The following is a 27,924-nucleotide window of genomic DNA, read 5'->3' on the forward strand; positions in this document are numbered from 1 at the left end:
CTACATTTAGGACTGCATGGACTCTGCTGGAGTTCAGCAGCTCAGCTCCCATCACTGAAGTCTGCAAAATCCTTCAAATTTGAATTAATCTCCTAACCCTCACCTACGAGGATTTTCTGATCTCTGGCCCTTGCTAATCCGGACTCCTCCTGGCCTTTCAGAGGCATCAAGCCTCAGCAGTTTTATTCCTTCTGCTTGGACTGCTGCTTCCTTTCCGTCTAATTGTCACATGGCACCTTAAAGGGGCTATCTGTGTTCTCCCAGCCTAGGCGAGGTGCCCAAATAGTACAGAGACACTGACCAGGTTAAACTGGCTTTGCCTCCGTAGGTAGGTTGTTATTGCAAACCCGGAGTTATTCTACAGAAACAGCTCTGCAGGTGTTCAAGACAGAAACCCTCCGTCTCCAGGATGAGCCTGGCACCAAGCATCTTCAGTTTAAAGACCTTAAAGAGTAGAAATGTTTGCACTGTATCTTTAACTGAGGGAGAAGCCCTTCAGTAAGGAAAAGCTGGCTTCCAGAAGCCCAAGGGTAGCTCAATTACAGATTTGCTGCTGGTCCTGGAAGTCTGCCCCAACCCCTTAAGTTTCACTGTGAACCCTGGATCGGGGAGTCAGATCTATGAGCCTTGCTGCTTGTCTCCTTGCTAGGCTCACCTTGTGATGAACTCTCTTTCTCAAAGCTGGCACCATGGTATTGGCTTCTTTGTGGGTCGGGCAGTGAGTCCCTGCTCCGCCACAGTACCCCCCCGCCCCCCGTCACCCAATTTTCTTTGCCCCAGAGCACTCAGGATGTTATTCTTGTGTCCACGTTTAGCCAATGTGTTCTTCCGTGAGGGTCTAAACTGGGGAGAGGCTCTGTCTGCCTTCTGCCCATACCCAAGGACCCAGCCCGAAGTAGCACTTAACAAACATTCGCCAACTGACTTATCGTCATTATTTCTAATGACTTCAGTTTGCTTGAAGAAGTACTTCCATGTAAGAGGGGGAACAGTTAGCACCGGAAAATAGAACACATTTAATGATACACCAAAAATGTTTTTCCAGATACTGCAGCAGTGCCATTCACAGCCTGGGGTAAAGAGGAATCACCGTATGTTGAACATGGGGAAAAGGAAAACTGAGTCTGGACAGCTTGGCCAGACCATGGAGATCATTGGGTCCTGCCTTGTCATTTCACGGAGGAGAAGCCAGGGCCCAGAGGAGGCCTCACGGGTGTCCGAGCCCAGCCAGACATGGAACTGAGCTGATGGCAGAGCTTCCCTGAAGAGCTCCAGAACCTTCAGGAAGCCCTTCCCACCTGCTCACTTCTTCCTGCCTGTGGTGGGCCTGGGAGAGTCCAGGACATGGGCAGAAGAAGTCTATAGAGGCTCTGTTCCTGTTGTGTGGGTGTGGGTCCAGTTGGAGTCATCACTTCCCCCAGGGAGAAGGTTTATTGGACAAGTAGACACGACAGAATGGAATGTCTGCTCCCGGCCTGGCCACGGATTTGGCTCTTTGCCCCCTAGAAATTGGTTTCACCTAAGCCAAGACACTGGTTATCAGATGGGAGTGGCATTTTGTCATCACAGCCTTGGGTCACCGGAAGCCTAGAGGTGAATGTCTTTGGGACATATTTCCCAGATGAGAGCATCAGGGCACCCTTTGGATGTGAATGTGTGGAGGGAAGGAATGTGTTCTGGGGACCCCGTGAACTGATCGATTCCCAGCAGGACGTTGGACATGAGGATGCAGGTACACGAACACCGATGACACTTCAGTCAAGAAAGGATACTCAGTGAAGAGCCTCCCAAACGCCATCCATGGGACATGGAGGGAACAGTCTGGAGAAACTGCAAACTGCCAGGGCTGCGTTATTTGTAAACTGAAAGTGGGAACCGGTTTGTGTCACTGATGCCAGTTGAGTTCAGTCACTCAGTCGTGTCCAACTCTTTGTGACCCCATGAATCACAGCACACCGGGCCTCCCTGTCCATCACCATCTCCAGGAGTTCACTCAGACTCACGTCCATCGAGTCAGTGATGCCATCCAGCCATCTCATCCTCTGTCGTCCCCTTCTCCTCTTGCCCCAATCCCTCCCAGCATCAGAGTCTCTTCCAATGAGTCAACTCTTCGCATTAGGTGGCCAAAGTACTGGAGTTTCAGCTTTAGCATTATTCCTTCCAAAGAAATCCCAGGGCTGATCTCCTTCAGAATGGAGTGGTTGGATCTCCTTGCAGTCCAAGGGACTCTCAAGAGTCTTCTCCAACACCACAGTTCAAAAGCATCAAGTCTTCAGCGCTCAGCCTTCTTCACAGTCCAACTCTCACATCCATACATGACCATTGGAAAAACCATAGCCTTGACTAGACGGACCTTTGTTGGCAAAGTAATGTCTCTGCTTTTTAATATGCTATCTATGACAAGGACAGAATACAAACAAGTGAGCTTGAGAAGATCAGAAGGAGACAACAACCGAGGGAGACTGCTCTATCTCTCACTGTAGACTTTATTTTTTCATTATAGATTTTAAAAACATAATAGTTTCTGCCATTTTAGGAAGTATTTAGTTATGGTAATATTTGGAAGCAGAAGCTTAGTTCCCAGTTGGGGGATTAGGATCAATATGGATAATATCTCTAATCTGATGTAGTGAAGAAGGGGTAACTCTATTTATTGATTACTTATAATGTGCTACTCATTTTTCGTTGTTATTTTTGTTGCAGTGTAGTTACTTTACAATGTGTTAGTTTCTGTGGTAGAGCAGAGTGAATCAGCTATATGTATAGGTGCATCCCCGCTTATTTAGATTTTCTTCCCATTTAGGTCACCACAGATCCCTGAGTAGAGTTCTCCATGCTAAACAGTATGTTTTCATTAGTTACCTAGATTATACTAGCAGTGTATATATGTCAGTTCCAGTCATTTTTCACCCATTGGCTCATTTAGTCTTCCTATAACCACCCTGTGAGGTTGCTATCATCATCTCTCATTTTCAACCCTGATTTTGGATGTGCCCGCCCTTCAGAAGTGTGGGAAGGGTTTGTTAAGTCACGTGGTGTATGGTAATCTGTTAGAGAGGCCTGAGCTAAGACACGATGCAAGGTGCATGCCAAGCTGCCGCTGTCATGTTCAACTCTTAACGACCCCGTGGACTGCAGCCCACCAGGCTCCTCTGTCCATGGGATTCTCCAGGCAAGGACACTGGAGTGGGTCACCATGCCCTCCTCCAGGGATCTTCCCAACCCAGGGGTCGAACCTGCATCTCCTGCCTTGGCAGGTGGATACTTTACCACTGAGCCACAAGGGAACCTCCAATTAATGAGCAAGAGACAGCAAAAAGAAGAGAAAGGAGGAATAAGAATGAGGAATGTGAGGACTTCCCTGGTGGTCCAGTGGCTGGGACTCTGCGCTCCCAATGCAGGGGGTCTGTGTTCCATCCCTGGTCAGGGAGCGGGGTCCTGCATGCTGCAGCCAGGAGTCCCATGCCACAGCTGAAGGTCCTATTTGCTGCAGCTAAGGCTTTCTATGCCACGTGAAGATTGAAGATCCTGCATGTTACATCTGAGACTCAGCACAGCCAAATAATTTTTTTGAAAGAATAAAGAATAAGTGGGAGGTGGTGATGAAAGGGGAGTTGCTCAGTCGTGTCCAACTCTTTGCATCCCTACAGTCTTTGGACTGTAGCTTGCCAGGCTCCTCTGTCCATGGAATTCTCTAGGCCTGAACACTGGAGTGGGTAGCCTATCCCTTCACCAGGGGATCTTCCTGATCCAGGAATTGAACTGGAGTCTCCTGCGTTGCAGGGAGATTCTTTACCCACTGAGCTACCAGGGGAGCTCAGGTGGCAGAGCCCTTCCGAACTGCCTCAAGTAGAAGGGGCTTCATTTTCACTCTTTTGGCTCCACTCGGGGCCCTTGCTGGCAGAGAGGAGGGACAGTACTGGGAACCTGTGAGTCCTCAGGCATAGACCACGAGGACCAGGGACCACCCTCATGCCTAATCCCTCGTGGTACAGAGCAAGCCACCTTCCCTCCAATACCCTTGTCCCCAGGTCAGCTTTGTTCAAAGAGCCCTGGTCTTTGGGGCATCCGGGGGAAGCCAGCTCCCTCCCTGGCTGTCTTCCTGCCGTGCATTCACTGGTCTCCAGTTCACTGAACACGATGTCTGACCCTCAAGTGTGTGGACGGTGCAGGAATAACATGTAGACCGACAGCGCGGAAGAAGGCCAAGGGAACAGGGGAGCACGTTTCAGTTGCCGGTGGAGGTGGATGGCTTTTCCACTCTGAGCCGCTCGGCAGTGTTCCGGGGGGTTTGGCTCTGACTCGGCCCCGCTGCCCATGCTGCCAGGGCTCGTAGGGAGAATCTGGGCAGCCTCCAGAGGAAAACACTGAGCACGCAGAGGGCAGGTTCGACTGCCTTGTGCTGGTACCCCAAAGCTGCTCCAGCCACCTTTTGAGAATTGAAAATCCGAAAGCAAGTACTCAGGGCTCCTTGGACTGCTCTCCTTGGCTCCCGCCCTCTCTCCTGGCTCCAGCCTCTCCCCGGAGCTGGGCAGTGGCCACTCCTGGCCTGGGAGGAGGAACGTCCTCTGAGTCAGGGCTCAGTGAGTAGCTGTTGCTTCACCCCCAGTCCCCGAGGGCTTGGAGAGCCGACCCGCTTTCTCCACAGGAAACTGTAGAGCTGGGGCCAGTGCAGCGGACTAGTTTGATGTGAATTAGCCAAAAAACAACAACAGCAGCAACCCACAAGTCCAGACTGGACTTGTTTGAAAACAACCCATACTCCCAACCAACCCTCTCTCGTCTGGGCAGCACTGTGCCCAGTGTCTGCCTCTGTGTCAGGGGAGGAAGCAGAGGCTGGTCCCCCAAACCTAGACATGGGGGCTTGGCTCCCAGCAGCCCGCAACGACGGATCCGTAGAAAGACGTGGGCTGCAGCACCAGCCCTGAAGTGAATCCCCCACTGAAAGGAGAGCAAACAGAGAGCTGGGCCAAGGCTGGATGTGGGAGGGAGCCTCTGGGCCCTCCTGCCCCCGTGGACACCCATGCTGGAGTCCAGAAAGGGGAGCGAGGGAGCTTCCCTTCTAAACATGGCAAAGCATCTCTGAGGAGGGAAAGGGCTCTTGCAGACATGCCAGGAAGGCAGCGTTTGGAGCTACTGCTGGCAGGGCCAGGGAGTGGGCTGGGGCTGTCTACTCCCCCACCCTCTGGCTCACTGGGAACCCCGTGCGTCTCTGACATCATGGATGAAAATCAGGCCGGGCTTTCCAATATTGGGGCCGTCCCGCCCCACTCAGCCCCGCCAGCTGGACCCTCCCAAAACGGGATCTCTTTTGTCAGCTGCCTTTTATAGAACTATAAAAACCAAAAGTTCAAGTAAGAAGCTTTAGACCAGTCTTCAAAGCAGGCAGGCTCTGTCTCCCATGCTCTTCCTGCCTATTTTCTTACCTCGAGGCTCCCCATTCAAGGCTGCTCAGTTGCTGGCTTCCGTCTCAGGCTCATAAAGATCCTACAACCCCAAAGTCACGTTAATCTGCTGAGGAGGGGTTTTGGATATAGGGGAAAGGATATCTTCCCAGGTGGTGCTAGTGGTGAAGAACCCGCCTGCCAGTGCAAGAAATGCAAGAGATGCAGGGTTCGATCCCTGCCTGCGTCAGGAAAATCCCCCAGCGGAGGAAATGGAAACTCACTCCAGTATTACTGCCTGGGAAATTCCATGGACAGAGGAGCCTGGTGGGCTGCAGTCCATGGGGTTGCAAAGAGTTGGACACAGCTGAGTGAGCACACAAGGGAAGAAGAGTTAGGCTGCATGACTTGGAAGGGAAGGAAGGTACCTCTTTCACACAGAGAAGTAGGACACAGAATTGGAAAATGAAAGAGGAAACACAGGACCACAGTCAGTGGGCGTGAGACTTCTGCCAAATAACCGTGATCTTTGCTAGTTTGGATGACCTCTCTTTTGGCCTCTGAATCCTTTGGCCAAAGAATAAGTGAATAGGATAGTGGGACACCAGGTGACTTATTCTTAGTTGAGTTTTGAAAGGAGGGAATATGAAGGCTGAGTGCTGAAGTATTGAAACTTTCAAGTTGTAGTGTTAGATAAGACTCTTAGAGAGTCCCTTGGACGGCCAGGAGATCAAACCAGTCAATCCTAAAGGAAATCAACTCTTAAATATTTATTGCAAGGACTGATGCTGAAGCTGAAGCACCAATACTCTGGCCACCTGATCCAGAGAGCCAACTCATGGGAAAAGACCCTGATGCTGGGAAAGATCGAAGGCAGTAAGAGAAGGGAGGGACAGAGAATGAGATGGCTAGAGAATATCACCAACTCAACGGACATGAGTTGAAATAAACTCGGGGAGACAGTGAATGACAGAGGAGCCTCGCATGCAGAGATCCCTGGGGTCACAAAGAGTCAGACATGACTGAGCAACTGAACAACAACCACAAAGAGCTTGAAAAAGGAGTTGAATTCCTGACTTCTTAGGAGAAGACCTGGGCCGTAGATGGCCCTAACTTAATAATGGCTGCAGAAAGAAGGAAATGGATGAAATGAGTTCTCATCAACTTAACAAATAATTAGAGTTTGACTAAGATCAGTCGATAAAGATCTTGGTGATTCTTGGGGCAATGAGACTGCTTCTACAGTTTAGGAAGCCCTAGTCATATCGTTTAAACATGTGAGAAGAAAAATAAAAATGCAGTGGAACTCACCCAAAGGTGCAAGATGAACTGAGTCAGTACAACTGCATCTGTGGACCATGTTGTTCTGGCTTTTCCTTTTAAGCACACGGTCTAGCCACAACTTAAAGGATTAATGTGAAATGGAAGAAAAGGTGTCGGTAAAACTCTCCTTTGATTTGCCTTGAAAATGAACAGAAATCATTCTGTTGTTTTTGAGACTGCATCCAAGTACTGCGTTTTGGACTCTTGTTGACTGTGAGTGAAAGTCGCTCAGTCGTGTCTGACTCTTTGTGACCCCATGGACTATACAGTCCCTGGAATTCTCCAGGCCAGAATCCTGGAGTGCGTAGCTGTTCCCTTCTCCAGGGGTTCTTCCCAACCCAGGGATCAAACCCAGGTCTCCTGCCTTGTAGGTGGATTTTTTTAACAGCTGAGTCACCAGGGAAGCCCTGTTGACTATAAGGGCTACTCCATTTCTTCTAATGGATTCTCACTCACTCAGTAGATATAATGGTCATCTGAATTAAATTCGCCCATTCCCGTTCATTTTAGTTCAGTTCAGTCAGTTCAGTTGCTCAGTCGTGTCCAACTCTTTGCGACCCCATGAATCTCAGCATGCCAGGCCTCCCTGTCCATCACCAACCAACTCCCGGAGTTCAGTCAGACTCATGTCCATCGAGTCGGTGATGCCATCCAGCCATCTCATCCTCTGTCGTCCCCTTCTCCTCCTGCCCCCAATCCCTCCCAGCATCAGAGTCTTTTCCAATGAGTCAGCTCTTCCCATGAGGGGGCCACAGTACTAGAGTTTCAGCTTCAGCATCATTCCGTCCAAGGAATGATTTTAGTTCACTGATTCCTAAAATGTCCTCCCTCTTGGAGGAGGTAGCCATCAGCCCCACCATAGAGCCAAGAGCAGACGACCCACAAACTACAGAGCAATTATACCAAAGATATTATCTCACTGTTAAGAAAGTTCTAGGACCTACAACAGATTTCCCAACCTGGGGATCTGGCAAAGGGACTGAGAACCCCTAGGGAATTTGACTTTGGAGGCCAGTGGGATTTGATTACAGAACTTCCACAGGACTGGGGAAATGGACTCTGGAGGGCACAAACAAAGACTCGTGTACACCAGGACCCAGGAGAAAGGAACAGTGTCCCCATAAGAGACTGAGCCAGACTTGGCTGTGAGTGTCTAGGTGTCTCTGGTGGAAGCGTGGGTCCACAGTGGCCTGCTGCAGGGTCAGGGGCACTGAATACAACAGTGCATGCAGAAGTCCTTTTGAAGGAGGTTGCCATTACCTTCATTACCACTTCCATAGTTTGGCCTCAGCCAAACAACAGGGAGGGAACACAGCCCCACCCATCAACAGAAAAAACTGGATTAAAGATTTACTGAGCATGGCCCCACCCATCAGAACAAAACCCAGTTTCCCTCACAGTCAGTTCCTCCCATCAGGAAGATTCCATAAGCCTCTAATCCTTATCCATCCAAGGGCAGACAGAATGAAAACCACAATTACAGAAAACTAACCAAACAGATCACATGCATCACAGCCTTGTCTAACTCAGTGAAACTATGAGCCATGCCATGTAGAGCCACCCAAGAGAGATGGGTCATTGTGGAGAGTTCTGACAACATGGGGTCCACTGGAAAAGAGAATGCCAAATCAATTCAGTATTCTTGCCTTGAGAACCCCATGAAGAGTATGAAAAGGCAAAAAGATATGACACTGAAAGGTGAGCTCCCAGCTTGGTAGGTGCCCAGTGTGCTGCTGGAGATCAGTGGAGAAATAACTCCAGAAAGAATGAAGAGACAGAGCCAAAGAAGAAACAGTGCCAAGTTGTGGATGTGACGGGTGATGAAAGTGAAGTCCGAGGCTGTAAAGAGCCATACTGCATAGGAGCCTGGAATGTCAGGTCCATGAATCAAGGCAAATTGGAAGTGGTCAAACAGGAGATGGCAAGAGGGAATGTCGACATTCTAGGAATCGGTGAACTAAAATGGACTGGAATGGGTGAATTGAATTCAGATGACCATTATATCTACTACTGTTGGCAAGAATCCCTTGGAAGAAATGGAGTAGCCCTCATAGTCAGCAGAAGAGTCTGACCAGAGGACCAGAGAAGGTCAGTTTTCATTCCAATCCCAAAGAAAGGCAATGCCAAAGAATGTTCAAACTACTGCACAATTGCACTCATTTCACACATTAGCAAAGTAATGCTCAAAATTCTCCAAGCCAGGCTTTAACAGTATGTGAACCGAGAGCTTCCAGATAATCAAGCTGGATTTAGAAAAGGCAGAGGAACCAGAGATCAAATTGCCAGCATCTGCTGGATCATTGAAAAAGCAAGAGAATCTCAGAAAAATATTTACTTCTGCTTCATTGACTATGCCAAAGCCTTTGCGGTGGATCACACAAACTGGAAAATTCTTCAGGAGAGGAATAGCAGACCCCTTACCTGCCTCCTGAGAAATCTGTATGTAGGTCAAGAAACAACAGTTAGAACCTGACTTGGAACAATGGACTGGTTCCAAATTGGGGAAGGAGTATGTCAAAGCTATATATTGTCACCCTGCTTATTTAACTTATATGCAGAGTACATTATGTGAAATGCCAGGCTGGATGAAGCAGAAGCTGGAATCAAGATTGCCGGGAGAAATATCAATAACCTCAGATAATGCAGAAGACACTATCCTTATGGCAGAAGGTGAAGAGGAACTAAAGAGTCTCTTGATGAAAGTGAAAGAGGAGAGTGAAAAATTCGGCTTAAAACTTATGGCATCTGGTCCCATCACTTCATGGCAAATAGATGGGAAAACAATGGAAACAGTGACAGACTTTATTTTCTTGGGGCTCTAAAATCACTGCAGATGGTGACTGTAGCCATGAAGTTAAAAGACCTTTGCTCCTTGGAAGAAAAGTTATGCCCAACCTAAACAGCATGTTAAAAAGCATAGACGTTACTTTGCTGACAAAGGCCCATCTAGTCAAAGCTATGGCTTTTCCAGTAGTCATGTATGGATGTGAAAGTTGGACTATAAAGAAAGCCAAGTAGTGAAGGGTTGATGCTTTTGAACTGTGGTGTTGAAGTCTCTTGAGAGTCCTTGGACTGTAGGGAGATCAAACCAGTTAATCCTAAGGGAAATCAGTCCTGAATGTTCATTGGAAGGACTGATGCTGAAGCTGAAGTTCCAGTGCTTTGCTACCTGATGTGAAGAACTGACTCATTTGAAAAGACCCTGATTCTGGGAAAGATTGAAGGCAGGAGGAGAAGGGGATGACAGAGGATGAGATGGTTGGATGACATCACCGACTCGATGGGCATGAGTTTGGGTAAGCTCTGGAAATTGGTGATGGACAGGGAAGCTTGGTGTGCTGCAGTCCATGGGGTTGCGAAGAGTCGGACACAACTGAGTGACTGAACTGATTTCTCTTCATTTTAGTTCACTGATTCCTAAAATGTCCAAGTTCACTTGGACACATCTTGCTCCCTTCTTTGCTCACATGAGATCACTTATCTTGACTTGATAAAGAGATTTTTTTCCCCCAAGGGATATATTCTCCTGGCCTCAAGGATATGTTGAATATTAACATTCCTGTGAGTCTCTGAGATTATATCAGGCTGTTATACAACTGGCATCATAAGTGGAAAGGATCTTAAAGATAAGATGTAGGTCAAAGTCTTTAATGTGTGAATGAAGTTGAGGGAGCTTAAATGACTTCTGTTCACCTCTACACTAATCATTGATGATATACTATTATTACTATTGCTCTTCTTGTTTTTGCTGTTGTTTTTCTTATTTAGGACCCTCACAGAGTAAACCTTGTTCTGCATACTGGGGACTCACTGGTGAACAAAAGGGGACCAAAATATTCTTGTTTTATTGAAGCCTGCAGACTGTTTGGGAAGCTTACCATTAAAAGAAGTGATACATGAGAAGATCATATTTTTTTCAGAAAATGATGAAACAGTGATGGTACTTTACGTATGATGGCCAGGGAGGGCTTCTTTAAGCAGGTGGCCTCTGAGATGAGCTGTCAGTGATGATAACAGTCGGCCGTAGAAGCTCTGAGATAAGAGTTTCCAGGTGGGCCTTCCCTAGTGGTCCAGCGGTTAAGATCTCATCTTCCAGTGCGGGGGGCGTGGGTTCAGTCCCTGTTTGGGGAGCTAGGATCCCACATGCCCCAAGAGCAAAATGTAAAACAAACAATCTTGTAACAGATTCAATAAAGACTTTCAAATTCGTCCACATGCAAAAAAAATATTTCAGTTTTCCAGGTAACAGGATGGCAAGTGCAAAAGCTCTGAGGCTGGAACATTATTAGTATGTTTTGGAGACAGAGATAGATCACTGAAGCTGAAATACAGTAGGGAGAGTAAATAGGGAGACTGCATGTCTGCTCAGTCATGTCCAGCTCTTTGGTACCCATGCAAAGAGGGTTCACAACTCCTTGAAACCCATGGGATTTCCCAGGCAAGAATACTGGAGTGGGTTGCCATATCCTCCTCCAGGGCATATTCCCAACTCAGGGGTCAAACCCATGTCTCTTCCATCTCATGCATTGGCAGGCAGATTTTTTTTTTATCCCTGAGCCACCTGGGGGTGTCTAGATGAGATCCACAGCCTCTTCCATCTGACAGGGTTCCTTCAGTCTTTCACACCCTTCATTCCCTTCTTCCCATCTGTATCATCACCACCTTGCAAAAAGGCTCAGCCCCCCTCTCTTCCTCCAGCTGGTTGGCCTGGAGGAACATCTCTTCCTCTGCTTCCGCCTCACTTTCCACAGACTCTGAGCCTGCACCAGAGTATTTGAATCTGGCAGGAGGGGAACGCAAAGCAGAGCTACCTGATCGTGTATTTGTTTTTGACCACAAATCTCCCCCAGGCCCTGGCAATCACACTCCACCTCCTGGTCAAGTCCCAAGCCCACTCTGCAAGGCCACATGTCTCATCTCCTCTCTTCTTGCTTTCACGCACTCACTGTCAGGGGTTGAACGCATCTTTTATTCACTGAGAAAACAGAAGCAGGCAGAAGAGAACTTCCTCTTCCGCATATAAATGTATGACCTGCCTCATCCTTCAGGACCACATATTATGCATTCCGTGGAGACTGCAGCCCGCTCCCCTCTGAGATGGACTGCGTTGCTGGGGCACCAGGTTCCATCTTGAATTACCTACATGGAGCCTTTGCTCCATGGCAGTCTAGCCATCTCTTAATATTATCTTTTCTCTCCAGTGTCTCAGTCACATGAGCCTGCAAATGCTCTGAAATCTCCCCCATTCCAGACAACCTCCACCTTCCTCAGTAGCGCCTTCGACCTATCGAAGGCGCTACTTTTTGTCATATAATAAAGCTCCTTGAGACAGTTACCTATTATCGGCCTCTGCTTCTTTGTTGTTCAGTCACTCAGTTGTGTCCAACTCTGCGGCCCCGTGGACTGCAGCATGCCAGGCTCCTCTCCTTCACTGCCTCCCAGAGTTTGCTCAAACTGGTGTCCATTGTGCCAGTGGTGCCATCCAACCGTCGCCTCCTCTGTCATCCTTGAACCCTTTCTTTTCCTCCTACTGTACAGACAAATCCACTAGCACACTTCTATGCAGTTCATTAAAAAATTTTTTTTTAAATAGTGTTTTATCTTTTGGCCTCACCTTGTAGCACCTGGAATGTAAGTTACCTGACCAGGGATCGAACCTGCATCCTATGCATTGGTAGATGGATTCCTAACCATTGGACCACCAGGGAAGCTCTCACAATTTTACCGTCTGTGTCCTGAACAGACATACCCACTGGCTCCCATGCTTCCTGATACATCATTGTTTTGCCTGCCCTCAAGGAAATGGTGAGAGCCTGATGACCAATATCTTTGTGTGTAAACAGTGAGACAGAGAAACTTAGTCCTAATTCTAAGTTTTATGTGTGATGTTGGGAAAAACATCCCATTAGGAAAGAGTAAAAGAGGGAGACCAAGAAGAACTGATGCTTTTGAATTGTGGTGCTAGAGAAAACTCTTTGAGAGTCCCTTGGACAGCAAGGAGATCAAACCAGTCAATCCTAAAGGAAATCAACCCTGAATACTCAATGGAAGGACTGATGCTGAAGCTGAAGCTCTAATACTTTGGCCCATCTGAAGCGAGGAGCCTATTTATTGGAAAAAGACGTGATGCTGGGAAAGATTGGGGGCAGGATGAGAAGGGGCTGACAGAGGATGAGATGGTTGGATGGCATCACCGATTCAATGGACTTGAGTTTGAACAAACTCCAGGAGATAGTTAGTGGAGGACAGAGGAAGCCTGGCATACTGCAGTCCATGGGGTCGCAAAGAGGACTTAGCAACTGAACAACAACCAAGAGCATGAAAAAAATAGCCATTTAAGAAATGGTGTAGGTGTCACCAAATACGTGAATATCTAGAATTTTCCCAAGGACAGCAACTGAGGAATACAGAGTATCAAGAATAGGACCAGGACACTTCATACCCCGCTGAGCATGAGCTGAAGTTGCGGAGGGAGACCCCAAGGGCAGCCCCGTGTGCCCAGCAGCTCGCTGTTCCGCCTGCCCCGCGCCAGGCTGGGGCGCCACCCCCTCGCTGGGAACAGCCTGTGCTGGGCCAGGCAGTGGAGCACTCTCTGTGCAGCAATAAAGCGCACACTTATAATGCTGGGCTGAGTGACAAGAACAACATGAAATAACACTCTACCCACCCACTGAGAAAGCCGAGTGTGTCACACTCCTCTGTGTCATGCCTGTAAAAATATCTCCACGGACGGTCCAAGTCTCAGGTTGGGTTGGAGGGGTGTTTAGTGCCTGACTGTGCCAGGTGGAAATGTTTTCATCAGAACCCCAGGCCCCGGGTGATGGACGCCGGCTGGCTTCTGCCTGGATGTGTGCGCATGAATGCATGTTTCAGAAAGATGGGGGTGGGTGGCTAGTTCTTCACTCTTTTTTTTTCTTCTTTCTTTCTTTTTTAATTGCATGTTCCTGACAAAGAGGTGTGGTCCCTGGCACCGCAGCCCAGACTCTCCTCCACCTCTAACCACACGAGGAGAAGGCTACAGAAGGCTTCTCAGCTCTCAGCATGATCCACAGCATCAGTGGAAACATAAGCCCGGGGGCGGCAGAGAGCGAAGGCTCCTTGAGAATGAGGGGTTCACAAGCACAGTGCATGTCTGGGGAGGCAGGCTGGCTCTTCCAAACGGTCCATCCCCCAGTTTCCCCCAACTCTGCTTGCTTGATTAGGAAGACCACGGCCAAGCACGATCTACTGGAATTTCTTCTCCGAGTAGGGGGTTTCGAACAGCAGGGTGAGCCTTTTAACCTCCTTGTGGTTTATTCATGTTTACTTTGGAATCTCCCACGCTTACCAGCAGGGCAGCTCTGGCAAGCTGTCTAACCTTTAAGCCTAAGTTTCCTGACTTGTAAAAAGGGATAATAACAGCGCCTGCGTCTTAAGGTCGTAGAGAAGAGTAACCGGTGTGATGGCAGGCAAGCGCTGGACGGGACCTGCCACACAGCAGGCGGTCAAGAAACGTTAGCTCTGTGTGCGGCTCCGGAGTCTTACAGGTGACGGGCACGTGGAAATCAAGTCCTTCCCTTGAATGTCACAGAGGGAAAATGTACATGATGCCTCATGGGCTCTGGTCCCCACTGGACTCTGACCTTGGACACTGGCTCGTTTTGCTCCACTGACCTCCTGGCATTTCTTCCTACATGTTCAGCATCCAAACCTTCATGTTTGGTGTCTCTTCTGCTGGGATAATCTGCTGTTGAATAGCCTCGTGACCTACTCCATCAGGACATATTCTGAGCCTTGCTCGAATTTTGTCTGTTGGAGAGAGGACTTGGTTTTCCATCCATCTGAAGTGGTACCCTCACCACCATGCAAGTCACTTGTCTTATCCCTCTTTCCCATATTACTTGCCTTTTTATCACTACCTGTGTGTTATGTATTAACTGAAATAAATTTATTATCTGGCTCCTCTATGAGAATGTAAGACCCATGAAAGTGGAAGTTTTGTCTTTTCTTGTTGCTGTTCATTGCAACTCTTCTGACGTCTTAATTGGTGCCCAAAATACAAAAGTGAAAGTGTTAAGCAAAAGTGTTAGTCACTCAGTCATGTCCCACTCTTTCGACCCCACGGACTGCAGCCCGCCAGGCTCCTCTGTCCGTGGGGTTTTCCAGGCAAGAATACTGGAGTGGGTAGCCATTCCCTTCTCCAGGGGATTAAATATCAATTAAATGAATGAACAAATGAAACATGTATATGTAATTCCCATTTTACGGAGGAAGACTTGCAGGGTCACAGAGTCAATAAGTTGCTGAATCAAAACTCATGTCTGGGGACTTCCGTGGCGGTCCAGAGGTTAAGACTTCACCTTCCAACGCAGGGGGTGTGTTCCATCCCTCATTGGGGAGCTAAGCTCGCACATGTGGAAACAAAAAATGAAACATAAACAACAGAAGCAATATTGTAACAAATTCAACAAAGACTTTAAAAATGGCCCATGTTAAAAAAAATGTGAAATAAGCTCACACAGGAATCTCCATTTTGTCTCTCTGGTTTATCCCCAAAATGAGGAAGAGTGAAAGCATTGTCAGGAATACTCTGGGCCTTGACCTTCCCTTTATAACTTTTGACATGAGGTAACTTTCAACTTCGATCTATAAAATTTGTATCTGAATGATTGCCATCTTTCTTATCTGGGAGTTTCTCAGCCCATGTGATATTAATTTGATTGGAGATATTCCACATGTATGTATAAGGAAGACATTAGGGATTTTCTCTTTCTTTTTTTTGACATTTGTTTATTTGGTTGTGGCTGGTCTACGTTGTGGCAGGAAGGCTCTTCAATCTTCACTGCGGCATGTGAGTGGTTGGTTGTGGCATATGGGATCTAGTCCCCTGACCAGGGCTGGAACCTGGGCCCCTGCATTGAGAGCTTGGAGTCTTAGCCACTGGATCACCAGGGAAGTCCCTAGGGCTTTTTTTTTTTTTTTTTAGTTTCTATTCTTCTCGAGATTTATATACTTCCTCAAAGTCTTATGACTTTCACAAAGCTCCTGGTAATAAAGGTTTGCCCCTGTTCCCTCAGTCTTCCTGTGGTTCCCCTTGCCGGAAATAGAAGAAGGTCTCCTGTTTATGACTAGGTGTTTGTACCGTTCCCTTCACCCTAGAGGGAAGATGCCTCTCCCATCTAGGCGGTGCGGCATCTCCCAAGTTGCATGCTGAAATAGTCTTCGTGGTCTTCTAGGATTTCTGTGTAATGTAGAAATCCATGTCAGTCTTGGAAACTGCATTTGAGTGAACCCGTTAAAGTTGTCGACTTATTGGAAGAGACTGATGATGGGTAAGATTGAAAGCAGAAGGAGAAGAGGGCGACAGAGGATGAGATGGCTGGTTGGCGTCACCGATTCAGTGGACACGAACTTGGGCGAACTCGGGAAGACAGTGAGGGATGGAGAGGCCGGGTGTGCTGCAGTCCATGGGGTCACAGAAAGCTGGACACGACTGAATGACTGAACGACAACAACAGTGAAAGTTGTCAGGCGAGATACTGAGAGAGCAGACAAGTGAATGAAGCATCTGCCTAATGTTCTGAAGACGCAGATTATTATCCTCCTGGGTTTTTGTCGCTACTGTGTTTGAGGAAGCTGAGTTGGCTAAGTGTGACTCTCACTACCACCACATTCTGAAACATAAAACTCCAAGGCCATCAGTGGAAAAACCCAACAGGAAATTGGCCAAATGCTCACCTGTCCACTGGCCAATACCCACTTACACTGTGGAGAGCAGAGCGTAGCTCCGGTCCTTGCCAAAGACTCACCTAGCTTAGAAGGCTCCTGATGTGATCCGTTCTCACACGTCCCTGCTGAGGGTCAGGTACACAAGAATATCTTCTTGTTTTTCAGTTCAGAAGAGGAGCTCGCCTCGCTGCTCAGGGCCCCAGTGTCCTCTGGACTTCTGGGACTAGTGAATTCAAGACATGATTTTGCTGCCTGTTGCGTTCCATTTTGGACACAGTAAGTCATGTTCTCTTTATATCTGGAACAGAAGCCTGATTGTTTTATTTCCGGGCAATGGGTCTTAGGATCCATCAGCAGCTTGGCTCTTGAAAAATGACCTCTGGGCATTTTCCTCTGCCACTTAACTCAGACATGGAAGGAGACAAGCCTAGTCCATATCTCTTCCTGCTGCTCAAAGAGTTCAGAATGTGTGTGTTGTATTTTTGGTAGTTATTTATTCGGCTGTGCTGAGTCTTTGCTGTGGCATGTGGGATCTTTAGTTGCAGCCTGTGGGATCTTAGTTCCCTAACCAGGGATTGAGCCTGGGCCCCTGTCGTGGGAGCGTGGGGTCTTAGCCACTGGACCACCAGGGAAGTCCCATCAGAAGATATTGAGTTCAAGAAGACTAAGCAGCCTTCTTGGCTCCAAAACCCAAAGACTCTGTAGGGAACGCCCCTAAAGGCATGTTTGTCCCACAGATTCTCCCCACCTTCATCTATCTCCCAAATTTCCTAGCCAATTTGCACTAAGCCCTCGTAGCCGAGACTCTCCAAGGAGACCTCCCTCCAGCGATGATGGTCGTGCAAGGGGCTGCCGCTGGTGACGTCAGACCCATTGGCAGGAACCACAGTGGCGCTTCTGACAATATGCCAAGAGCCCTAGGAGCCAGGCGTGAGGTGGGGAGTCCAAATAACTGTTCCTGCCCACGCTGCCCTCTACTGGGACAACTACCACTAATTAAAGGCCATCTGTGGAGACCATACAGGCTGTCCTGCCAGAAACAGCCAGATGTCAGCACATGATTCCAGCCTATGACCTCTCCTACGATATTAACGTGGATTATTTATGGGTGGGCTGAGGTGGTTTCCCTGTATGAGCCTCCTTCCTGGTGCATGGCTTACGAAGTTATTATATATAACTTTATGACGCTACCATTAATTTTGAGTCTTGCCAAGTTCCAGACCTATATGCTCTGTCGTGGGTTTCTGGGCCTGATTCAACAATAACAGTTAGTAAAAACACTCCAATGTCTCATTTCTCCATGTTTTCCATGGGTTCTACATGAGTATAGATATGAATATTCTCTTCATGGGGATTCGCTGGCCTGTAGTTCTGCCAACTGTCTGTGAACTACCCTCTCCTTCAATTTTAGAGGGGTGCCAAATGAGGGCCTTTTTAAGACTTGAAAGAGAATTGCATGTCATCGTTTTTGATGGTGTTCTCTGTGCTCTTCTAAGTTGTGAGTTGTAATGCTTTCTATCCAAAGCAACTGCTGGGCCAATTAGTTTACCTCACGAGGGACAGGAAGCTGGGTGGATACAGAATGAAGAGTTGTAAAAGGTGAGCTCCTGTCCCAGCTCCGCTGTCTCCATGTCATGGGGTCTTGGGCAACCGCCCGCTCTTGGAGGCTGCAGGCTGTTCTTTCATACATCTCTACTCTGTGTGTCTTACACATCATGGTGTGGACAGTTACCTCTGAAACAAACATGGATAGGTTTAATAGAAACATCTATATAGATCAACTGATAACCAGCCTTCACGCTGAATCTGCATTTTGTGAAATATAAAATTTATAAAATTTAAAAACACTATTGGGTTGGCCAAAAAGTTCATCTGGGTTTTTCTGTGATCCTGACATTATTCTCTTTTGTCTTACCTTAAAGGAACATCACAAAGAGAAAGCGAGATACATGAGCAATTCTGATTTGACACTTTGAAAGGATTCTTTATGTAGACAAGGTCATATTTTTCATCTTTGAATAATTTTTCCTCTTGCTTCTCACCCTTCCAACCAACAGCTAAGGGATAAATTTCTACAATACCTCACCCTTACACCTTGTATCTAATTATTTTTAGATTCTTCAATGCCTGTCAACTCAGTATAAAGTATTTATCCTCCAAGTTTAAAAAAATCTTTAGAAGAAAAAAAAAGATTTCAAATTTGGACTGAAATTTCTCTGTAAAAATTAGCCGTAAGGTCTCCTTCTGGCCTCTGTCTCCGGGTTGTTCTCTGTCTCACTTCTTGTCCATACCCTTTAACACGTTTCCAACACTGGCTCTGCAAGGAAAGCGTTGCCCTGGAGTCCCACCCTGGAGGCTCTCTGAATGCCTCACATGGTGTCCCTCACATCTGCTCTTGTACTTACTTAATTCTCCCTAGCACTTGAGAAGCACCTTGGTAGCAGAGACTCCAGAATCTTCACTAGTGCCTTGTTTAAAAGTGTTCAGTAAATAGTTATACAGTTGGGTTGAATGGTAACACTAACCCCAGGTGTCAGCCGTGAGACTGTTTTTGGATGGAGCAGCTCATGCTGTGACTTCTCTTCAGAAGCCCGCAATGGGCGTCTGTTGCAGCAGGCGCTGCTGTTTTCCGTGGTTAGCGTCCAGCGTGTCTGCTTTCTTGGTAAAAAGGAGAGACGTCAGCCTACTTTGTTCCTGTGTCCTCCCTTCCTCCCTCTAGAAGACATTCGGGTCAGTCAGTGAGGGGGCTCCCTGGTGGCTCAGTGGTAAAGAATCTGCCTGCCAGTGCCAGAGACCCAGGTTCAATCCCTGAGGAAGACCATGGCAATGCACTCCAGGATTCATGCCTGGAGAATCCAATGGACAGAAGGGCCTGGTAGATTACAGTCCACGGGGTCACAAAAAGTTGGATAGGACTTAGCCACTGAGAAATGACAGCAGCAAAGTCTGTCAGGACTACAGTTGCTGGATAAAAATATGAGAAACTCAATTAAATTTAAATTTTAGATAAACAACACATAACTTTTTAGAGTAAGTACATCTCCCATATGGTAGGACCTATCTTTGCTCAGGTAGACCAAGAGGAAAACTTGTATTTTGTGTCTTGGAGAGAGCCTTTTCTTTCTTGTGTTAGATCTGAGCAAAGGAGCATACAGCTACCTGCAGCCATCCTGTGACCCAGTCTGAGGCGATAGCAGACGCTCGCTGTGGAAAAACTGTCTTCCATCAGGAGCTCGGCGTTCTAGGTGGCTTCAGTGTCCTGACATCCCCATGCCAGCCAGTGCTTTGTTTTTTTCTATTATCACAGCCGAGGAAGAGAACATAGAGAATTTCTTACCATTCAAAAGCACACAAGTATCTTCTTTCTTTTTTCCACACAAGTAACTTCTGCTCAAAGCTTCCTGGACGAAGTTAGTCAAATAGCTTTCCTTAATTCAAGGGGACACCAAGGAAATATTACTCTATATATTCCGCAAAATAGAACAGAAGAAGGTATTGATGAATAATACTGATGTCTGCTCTCCGCCAGCTTAAAAAAAAAAACCTGGAAATAACTTACCCCCTTGACTTAAGATCAATGATATGTTTGTTGTTATTCAGTGGCTCAGTCATATCTGACTTGTTGTGACCCCGTGGACTGCAGCGTGCCAGGCTTCCCTGTCTTCACTATCTCCCGGAGATTGTTCAAACTCATGTCCATTGAGTCAATGATATATTGAGATAGTGCTGTAAGTTTTACAGGGCTAATACAGGAGACATTTAAAGCCTTCCTTAGTAGTAGCCATTTAAACATTAAAAATTTTTTCCAGTTGTTTTTATGTACATTTTTATATACATTCATAGAATGTAAAATCAACATTTGAAAGCAGCATTGATTACATTAAAATGTGCAGTTACCACCTTTCCTTGGTCTCAAAGGGGTAGGTTGGGCCAGGTACCACAGCATCTGTTAGGTAAGGCTGGTATTACCATGGTTACCATTTTCAGAGGAGGAGAATAAGACTCAGTAGTTTAATTGCCTGTCCAAGGCCCGCAGCAGTGAGCGGTAGAGTTAGTACCAAAACACGAGTCTTGTGGCTCCAGCCAGGTTGCCTTTCAGCTGTATTATTGTCCCTCAAAATGTGCAGCAGTGCCATTTCATCTCAAGAAAGTAGTTAGAGCAGCTGAACTTCAGCCAGTTACATTTCACAACTCTTACCTGGGAATCCCCTTTTTTCTTCCAAAATATACAATTCAGTTCTCAACTTGCCCAAGTCAAGGGATTCTTCTGTACCTCCAGTCCTAACAGCCAGGTGGTTTTCTGTCGCCACAAACACAAGCACTTATGTATACTCCGAAAGCAGCATATAGGATGGAAGCAGAATGTTATTGGGATTATTAAATTAATAGAGTAACACAGCATCCAAGGATGTATGCTATTTTTAGGCTAGTGTCTATGCTGTGCTATTTCCAGGAATAACACCATATCCAGACATCTATGCTATTATTAAATTAAGGAAATAAAAGAGCATCCAGACAACTGTGCTATTTTCAGATTTCAGTATAGGAAAAAAAAAAAGATTAACAAAGAGAATATGTGCGAAGATCAGGGGAGGGATGTGCACAAAATGGCCCAAACGTCATCTGAGACAAGAAATAATGAACTTGAAAGCCAGAGGGTGGGACCCTTTCCAGGCAATGCTCCCTTTGTTTCCAGTACGCTGCCCTGGGAACTTAGAAGCTAGGCAAGCCTCTGCGTCCAAGGGCCTGCAAGCCAGTTACTAGCGGCTTGAGTTGGGGCCATATTGGGATTCAGAGACAGACGCATTGTAACTGCCATCAGCATCGAAACTGATGGAAGAAAGTGGGGATGGTGCTTAAGGATCTTTCCTCTACCACTGGGGATAAAGATTTAATCACTTTAAGAAGCTAAATAGATTCCTTGTCTATATGGTTGTTGTTGCTCAGTCATGTCTGACTTTTTGTGACCCCATGTACTGCAGCATACCAGGCTTCCCTGTCCTTCACTGTCTCCCGGAGTTTGCTCAAAGTCATGTCCATTGAGTCAGTGATCCAACCATCTCCTCCTCTGCCGTCCCTTTCTTCTCCCACCCTTCATCTTTCCCAGCATCAGGTGTTTTCCAGTGAGTCGGCCCTTCGCGTTGGGTGAACAAAGTATTATCTTCATGGTAGAACATGTTAACAGTTTCATAGGAATGGTGTGTGATGAAATTAAGTGAGATACTATGTATAAATCTCCTAGTGCTGAGCACTTATGAATGAATAATTTCAGCTGCTGTTAGCTCTTAGATTATGGATTATTTACTTATGTGTGTGTGCTTAGTCACTCAGTGGTGTCTGACTCTCTATGACCCCGTGGACTGCAGCCTGCCAGGCTCCTCTGTCCATGGGAATTCTCCAGGCAGGAATACCAGAGTGGATTGCCATGCCCTCCTCCAGGGAATCTTCCTGACCCAGGGATCAAACCCAGGTCTCCTGCACTGCAGGCAGATTATTTACTGTCTGAGCCACCAGGGAAGCCCAAGAATACTGGAGTGGGTAGCTTATCCCTTCTCCAGGGCATCTTCCCAACCCAGGAATTGAACCGGGGTCTCCTGCAGTTGCAGGTGGATTCTTTACCAGCTGAGCTTCCAGGGTGTGTATGTATGCGTAAATTGAGCCTAAGAAGACTGGAAGGTATTATAATAGTTTTACAGCGCAGGGCTGTCAACAGAACTTCCTGTGGCTTGGGGATGTTCTGTGCCTCTGCTGTCCACTGGGCATATGTGAGTATTGAATACTGTAGCTAGTGCAACTGAGGAATTGGATTTTAATTTAATTAATCTGTAAATTTAGATAGCCGCTTGTGGATTGGAGCTGCCATCAGGGACTGCAAGGTTATGTCAAGATGGAAGATATTTTAGATGTTATCTGATCTAAACCAATTGTTACAGGGGATAATATACATAATTCAGAGAGATGTAAAATGACATGCGCAGGGTTTCACAACTGCTAAGGGCGCTGAACCAACATTTTGATCAGGCTCCAGTTATCCAAATCAAGGCATCATATTGCCATACGGCATAACAAAATTAAGACTTAAGACATGGATAGATTAACAAAAAATATAGGGCCAGATCTTCCTGACTCTAAAGTGTTAGTCACTCAGTTGTGTCTGACTCTTTGCAACCCTGTAGACTGTAGCCTGCCAGGCTCCTCTGTCCATGGGATTCACCAGGCAAGAATACAGGAGTGGGTTGCCATTCCCTTCTCCAGGGGATCTTCCTGACCCAGGGATTGAACACGGGTCTCCTGCATTGCAGGCAGGTTCTTTACCATGTGAACCACCAGGAAAGCCCTCCAAACTCCAAAAGTTATTGTTGTTATCAGTACCATAAATCTCATTACCTTCCAATTTCTGAGCACCTACTCTTTGCTTGGCAGAGAATAGCAAAGGACTTTTTTTTTTTAACTTCAAACTTCTTTATTTTTTATTGGGGTTTAGCGTATTAACAATGTGATAGTTTCAGGTGAACAGCAAGGGACTCAACCATAGGTAAACATGTATCCATTTTCCCCCAACACCCCTCCCAACCAGGCAGATCCATAGCACTGAGCTCCATGTGCTGTACAGTAAGTGCTTGTTGATTATCCATTTTAAATACAGCAGTGTGCACACGTCCATCCCAAAGTCCCTAACTGTTTCTTCCTTCTCCCACCCAAGCCCCCTGGCAACCATAAGTTCGTTCTTTAAGTATGAGTGTCTTTCTGTTTTGTTCAGTTCAATTCATTCAGTCACGTCCAACTCTTGGTGACCCTATCCATCACCCATTCTTGGAGCTTGCTCAAATTCATGTCCATGGAGTCAGTGATGATGTCTGTTACTTCTGTTTTGTAGGTGAGTTCATTTGTATCATTTCTTTTTAGATTTCGCATATAAGGGATGGAAAGGACTGTTCTTTTGACCTCTGTGCTAAAATGCCTCCCTGCCGGACCATAAAACTACTGAAAAACCCTGTATCTTTTAAAAAATATTTATGAATTTATCTGGCTGTGTCGGGTCTTAGCTGTGGCATCATGTGGGATCTTTCACTGTGGCACATGACTCTGGTTGTGGCACGTGGGTTTAGCTGCTCCAAGGCATGTGGGATCTTAGTTTCCCAGCCAGGGGTGGAGCCTGCATCCCTTGGATTGCATGGTGGACTCTTAAGCACTGGGCCACCAGGGAAGTCCCATAACCCCTGTATCTTTGTAGGATTTATCGTACATGCTTTGGAGCGTACGTGTCTTACAAAGGCCTCCAATGTGCTAGTCATCTCATGGCTCTTCTGATGGACTGATGGGCACCATGCCATCGATCTAAGTAGACTAGTGTACTGTTCTGTGGAATGTCTAGATGGTCCAGGTCTCTGCAGACAGTATTTTGGCAAAGGATGAAAGGCTTCCAGGTGGTGCTAGTGGTAAAGAACCCGCCTGCCAGTGCAGCAGCCGCAGGTTCCATCTCCGGGTCGGGAAGACCCCCTGGAGCAGGGCATGGCAACCCACTCCAGGATTCTTGCCTGGAGAATCCCATGGACAGAGGAGCCTGGCAGGCTACAGTCCGTGGGGTCACAAAGAGCTGGAGACAAACTTATCAACTAAACTATGACATCCAGTTAAGCATCTAAAACTTAACTATTTAGAAACATAAACCCAAGGGGCTTGCCCAGTAGTCCAGTTGTTACGGGTCCACGCTCCCATTGCCTGCACGGGGAACTAAGATTCTGCATGCCACGGGGCAGCCAAATATGTACATAGAAATATAAATCTGTCCTTAGCTCATAGCCACTCAAGGAAGACCAGAGTGATCTACAGTTTGCTGATCTCTGATTTAACCCTTAAAATTTTTAAGGGTGGCATTAACGTCTGCCATCTTTTCAAGATGAAATATTGATATTGACTTACTGTCTCATCCAGGAGAGGGGATAGTTCAGAGCTCCCACTTGCCCTCTGCTTTGATAGCTCTCACCCTACTGGCCAAGGACCAATCACGTGCGTTCAGTCGCTTGTGTCTGACTCCTTGTGACCCCATGGACTGCAGCACGCCAGGCTTCCCCGTCCTTCACTGTCTCCCAGAGATTGCTCAAACTCATGTCCTTTGAGTCAATAATACCATCCAACCGTCTCAATCCTCTGTCCCCCCCTTCTCCTGTCCTCAATCTTTCCCAGATTCAGGGTATTTTCCCTTGAGTCAGCTGTTCACGTCCACTGTGGGACATTCCATCCATATGTGCAGGGACAAGAGAAAGGACCACTCAGGGATGCTGAGGAAGGTCTGGGCGGCACATCATAGCATTCACCTTCCACTATTGGGAGACTTTACCATGTTTCATTTTTTAATAAAGCTATGTACATAGAGCTTAACTCAATCCATAATTTGAGCTTTGACAAGCACCATCAGAAGCAAACACTGCCTGAAAGAAAATAAGCATTTTGAGCAAAAAAAAAAAAAAAGCCTGTTGACAGAACTAGGGTAGGACGCGGAAACCCTTTTGTCTACCAGACAAAGAAGGGGCGGCATGAAGAGGAGGTGGACTGAGAGGTGGGGGGGGGGTCTAGCCTAGCAAACCACTAGAAAGAAAGCTTTTTTACAGCAGCCCCAGGAATCTTATTGAGACCTCATAAAATAACGCAAACCAGGAAAACAACACTCTATGCTAAGTGTCTCTTTCGCTGTTTTACAGACTGGGGTAAGATTTTATGAGCTATTTGGTTTTCCCTTTGGACGCCTCTTTAGAAGTTCCTGGTTCTTCAGCCAGTTAGTTTAACTTTGGGCTAGAGAGAGAGAGGACTCCAAAATGGGATAGTAACCGTTCAGGCTTTCTGACGGCAGTCCCTAGATGTTGACCCCAGCAGGGGCTTAGTGAACTCATAGATGAGTTTGCCAACAGGATATCTACACCTTGGTCCCTCGGTTAGAAAGATCAAGTCTGTTGCCTATGGGAGTATGACGCTGCGGTGGGGGGGCAGTCCCTCAAGGTCTTCGGTGAGTTCCGGCAAGGAACAAGCCGTCAGATACTAGTTATATGTTTCCTGGGTGCTGAGCCAGCCACAAAAATATGGAGTTTTAAGTTCTAACAACTTAAAATATCCTCTCCTTTCAAGATGATTTGACTATCAAAATGGAAAGGAAATGGAAGCCAACCTCCATTCACTGTCTACATAGGAAAAAAACAAAAACAGCAACCTCTTCCTGGGTAGTTCTTTGGTCAAACTCTCGGGCTGACAGTGATCCACAGAACACTGGTCATTAGTTTAAACAAACAAGAACTCACCCTGGTCTTCAGTGTGCTTCTTTAAGGGATTTCAGAGCCCATGAGGGGACTTCCCTGGTGGTCCAGCAGTTAAGAGTCTGCCTGCTAATTCAGGGGACTTGGGTTCCATTCCCTGGTCCGGGAAGATCCCCCATGCAGCAGGGCAGTTAAGCCCATGTGACACAACTACTGAGCCCAAGCACCTAGAGCCCGTGCTTCTCAACAAGAGAAGCCACCACAGCGAGCAGCCAGCACACCCCAACCGGAGAGTAGCCCCACCTGGAGAAAGCCTGCCCGCAGCATTGAAGACACGGTTCTGCCAAATATATAAATAAATAAAATGTAGCAACCATTTAAAAAAAGTACACGCATCAGCCATCTCTTAGATGGTGATTTCCAATGAAAGCATCAAGCTAGAGGGCATAACAGCACTCCGAGTTGCAGATGGACCCTAGACCCGTTTGTACCCTCTCGTTAAGTCAGTTCCATTCTTAGGTAGACTTTCTGCTTCAGGTGGTAAATAAAGGCATCTGTTGAGTGTTCACCCTGTTCACTGAGATACCACATGATCTCCTCGGCTGAAGAGACATGAACTGCATAAAAACTGACCTCAATCCTCTTCTCACTCAGAGACTCTGAGTTGATTTCTGGGTCTAGGAAGGCAGTCTTTTGTTGACCTTGGGCAAATAGAGCTTGGCAGTTGCGAGAATGGTAGGAAATTTTCAATATTGTCCAAAAGGCTTCTGTGTAACCTGATGAAAGGGCCTGTGAGCAGACTCTGTTCCCATCACAAAACTTTTCTAAGCCTCCCTTTTCTACATGACTTCTTAAGTTGGAACAATACTTTTTTCATGATCAACATCATGAGACTTTTCTGTGTGTGAGAAGTACTTTTGATGATACTAAGTGAAAGAGTTAGTTGCTCAGTTTTGTCTGACTCTTTGCAACCCTCATGAACTGTAGCCTGCCAGGTTCCTCTGTCCATGGAATTCTTCAGGCAGGAATTCTGGAATGGATAGCCATTGCCCTTTGCCATGGGATCTTCTGCACCTGCGATCAAACCAGGGCCTCCTGCATCACAGGCAGTCTTTACCATCTGAGCCAGGGAAGTGGCGTGTTAACATGAGATCTAGTTTTTATTATTACAATCATTTAATTCAGTACTGGCTTTCAAGTTGCAAAACATCAATTTATATTCCATATATATGTATTCATATGTGAAATTTGTTTTTCTTTTTCTGAGTTACTTCATTCTGACAGACTCTGATGCTGGGAGGGATTGGGGGCAGGAGGAGAAGGGGACAACAGAGGAGGAGATGGCTGGATGGCATCACTGACTCGATGGACATGAGTCTGAGTGAACTCCGGCAGCTGGAGATGGACAGGGAGGCCTGGCGTGCTGCGATTCACGGGGTCGCAGAGAGTCGGACACACTGAGCGACTGAACTGAACTGAACAGGCTCTAAGTTCATCCACCTCACTAGAACTGACGCAAATGCATTCCTTTTTATAGCTGAATAATATTCCATTGTATTTATGTACCACACGTTCTTTACCCATTCTTCTGTCGATGGACATCTAGGTTGCTTTCCTGTGCAGCTGTTGTAAATACTGCCTCAGGGCAGGAATAGAGACGCACACATAGAGGACAGACTTTGGACACAGCAGGGGAAGGAGAGGGTGGAAAGAATCGGGACAGTAGCGTTGACGTCTGTACACGACTGTGTGCAAAGTCGATGACCCGTGTGAGGCCACTGCACAGGCACAGGCAGCTCAGCCCAGCGCCCTGGGTGACCTAGAGGGGTGGGGGATTGAGGAGAGGTTCAAGAGGGGAGGGTGTATACGACTGATTCGTGTTGTTGGATGGCAGAAATCAAACACAATATTGAAAACAGATTATCCTCCAATTAAAAGAAAAGTTTCAAGTTATATGAGGGGGGGAGGGAGAGAAAATGAATGAGTGAGGGAGAAAGAGAGGAGAGAGAGATGACTTTAACAAAAGTCAACAAGATGTTTAACGAGGCTCAATGTGATTTTATTACACTCCTTGATGGCTTTATACTCATAAAGCATGACACCCACTATATGCTCGATTGTGTATATTGCTGTGCTCAGCTCTCTACAGGACCACGGGTTGCTTGCTCAGGACTGTAATCTATAAGGAGATGATATCTACATAACTTTCCCTGTATAAGATCATTCACAAACCGATTTTGGAAGAACATCAATAAATGCTT

The 27,924-nt window shown here is 46.8% G+C and overlaps 1 long non-coding RNA gene across 11 annotated transcripts in view; it reads left to right on the plus strand.

Annotated features, from left to right (window-relative positions):
- LOC133232955 (uncharacterized) overlaps positions 1-27,924 on the plus strand; it is a 450,067-nt gene that overhangs the window by 35,353 nt on the left and 386,790 nt on the right. For all 11 annotated transcript variants that reach the window (XR_009731526.1, XR_009731534.1, XR_009731533.1 and 8 more), the window contains exon 3: positions 16,581-16,691. This is a non-coding gene — a long non-coding RNA (uncharacterized LOC133232955). The remainder of the gene's footprint in view (positions 1-16,580; positions 16,692-27,924) is intronic.

The sequence above is a fragment of the Bos javanicus genome, chromosome 19 (genome assembly GCF_032452875.1).
Source record: "Bos javanicus breed banteng chromosome 19, ARS-OSU_banteng_1.0, whole genome shotgun sequence".
In the NCBI taxonomy this organism is placed as follows: domain Eukaryota; kingdom Metazoa; phylum Chordata; class Mammalia; order Artiodactyla; family Bovidae; genus Bos; species Bos javanicus.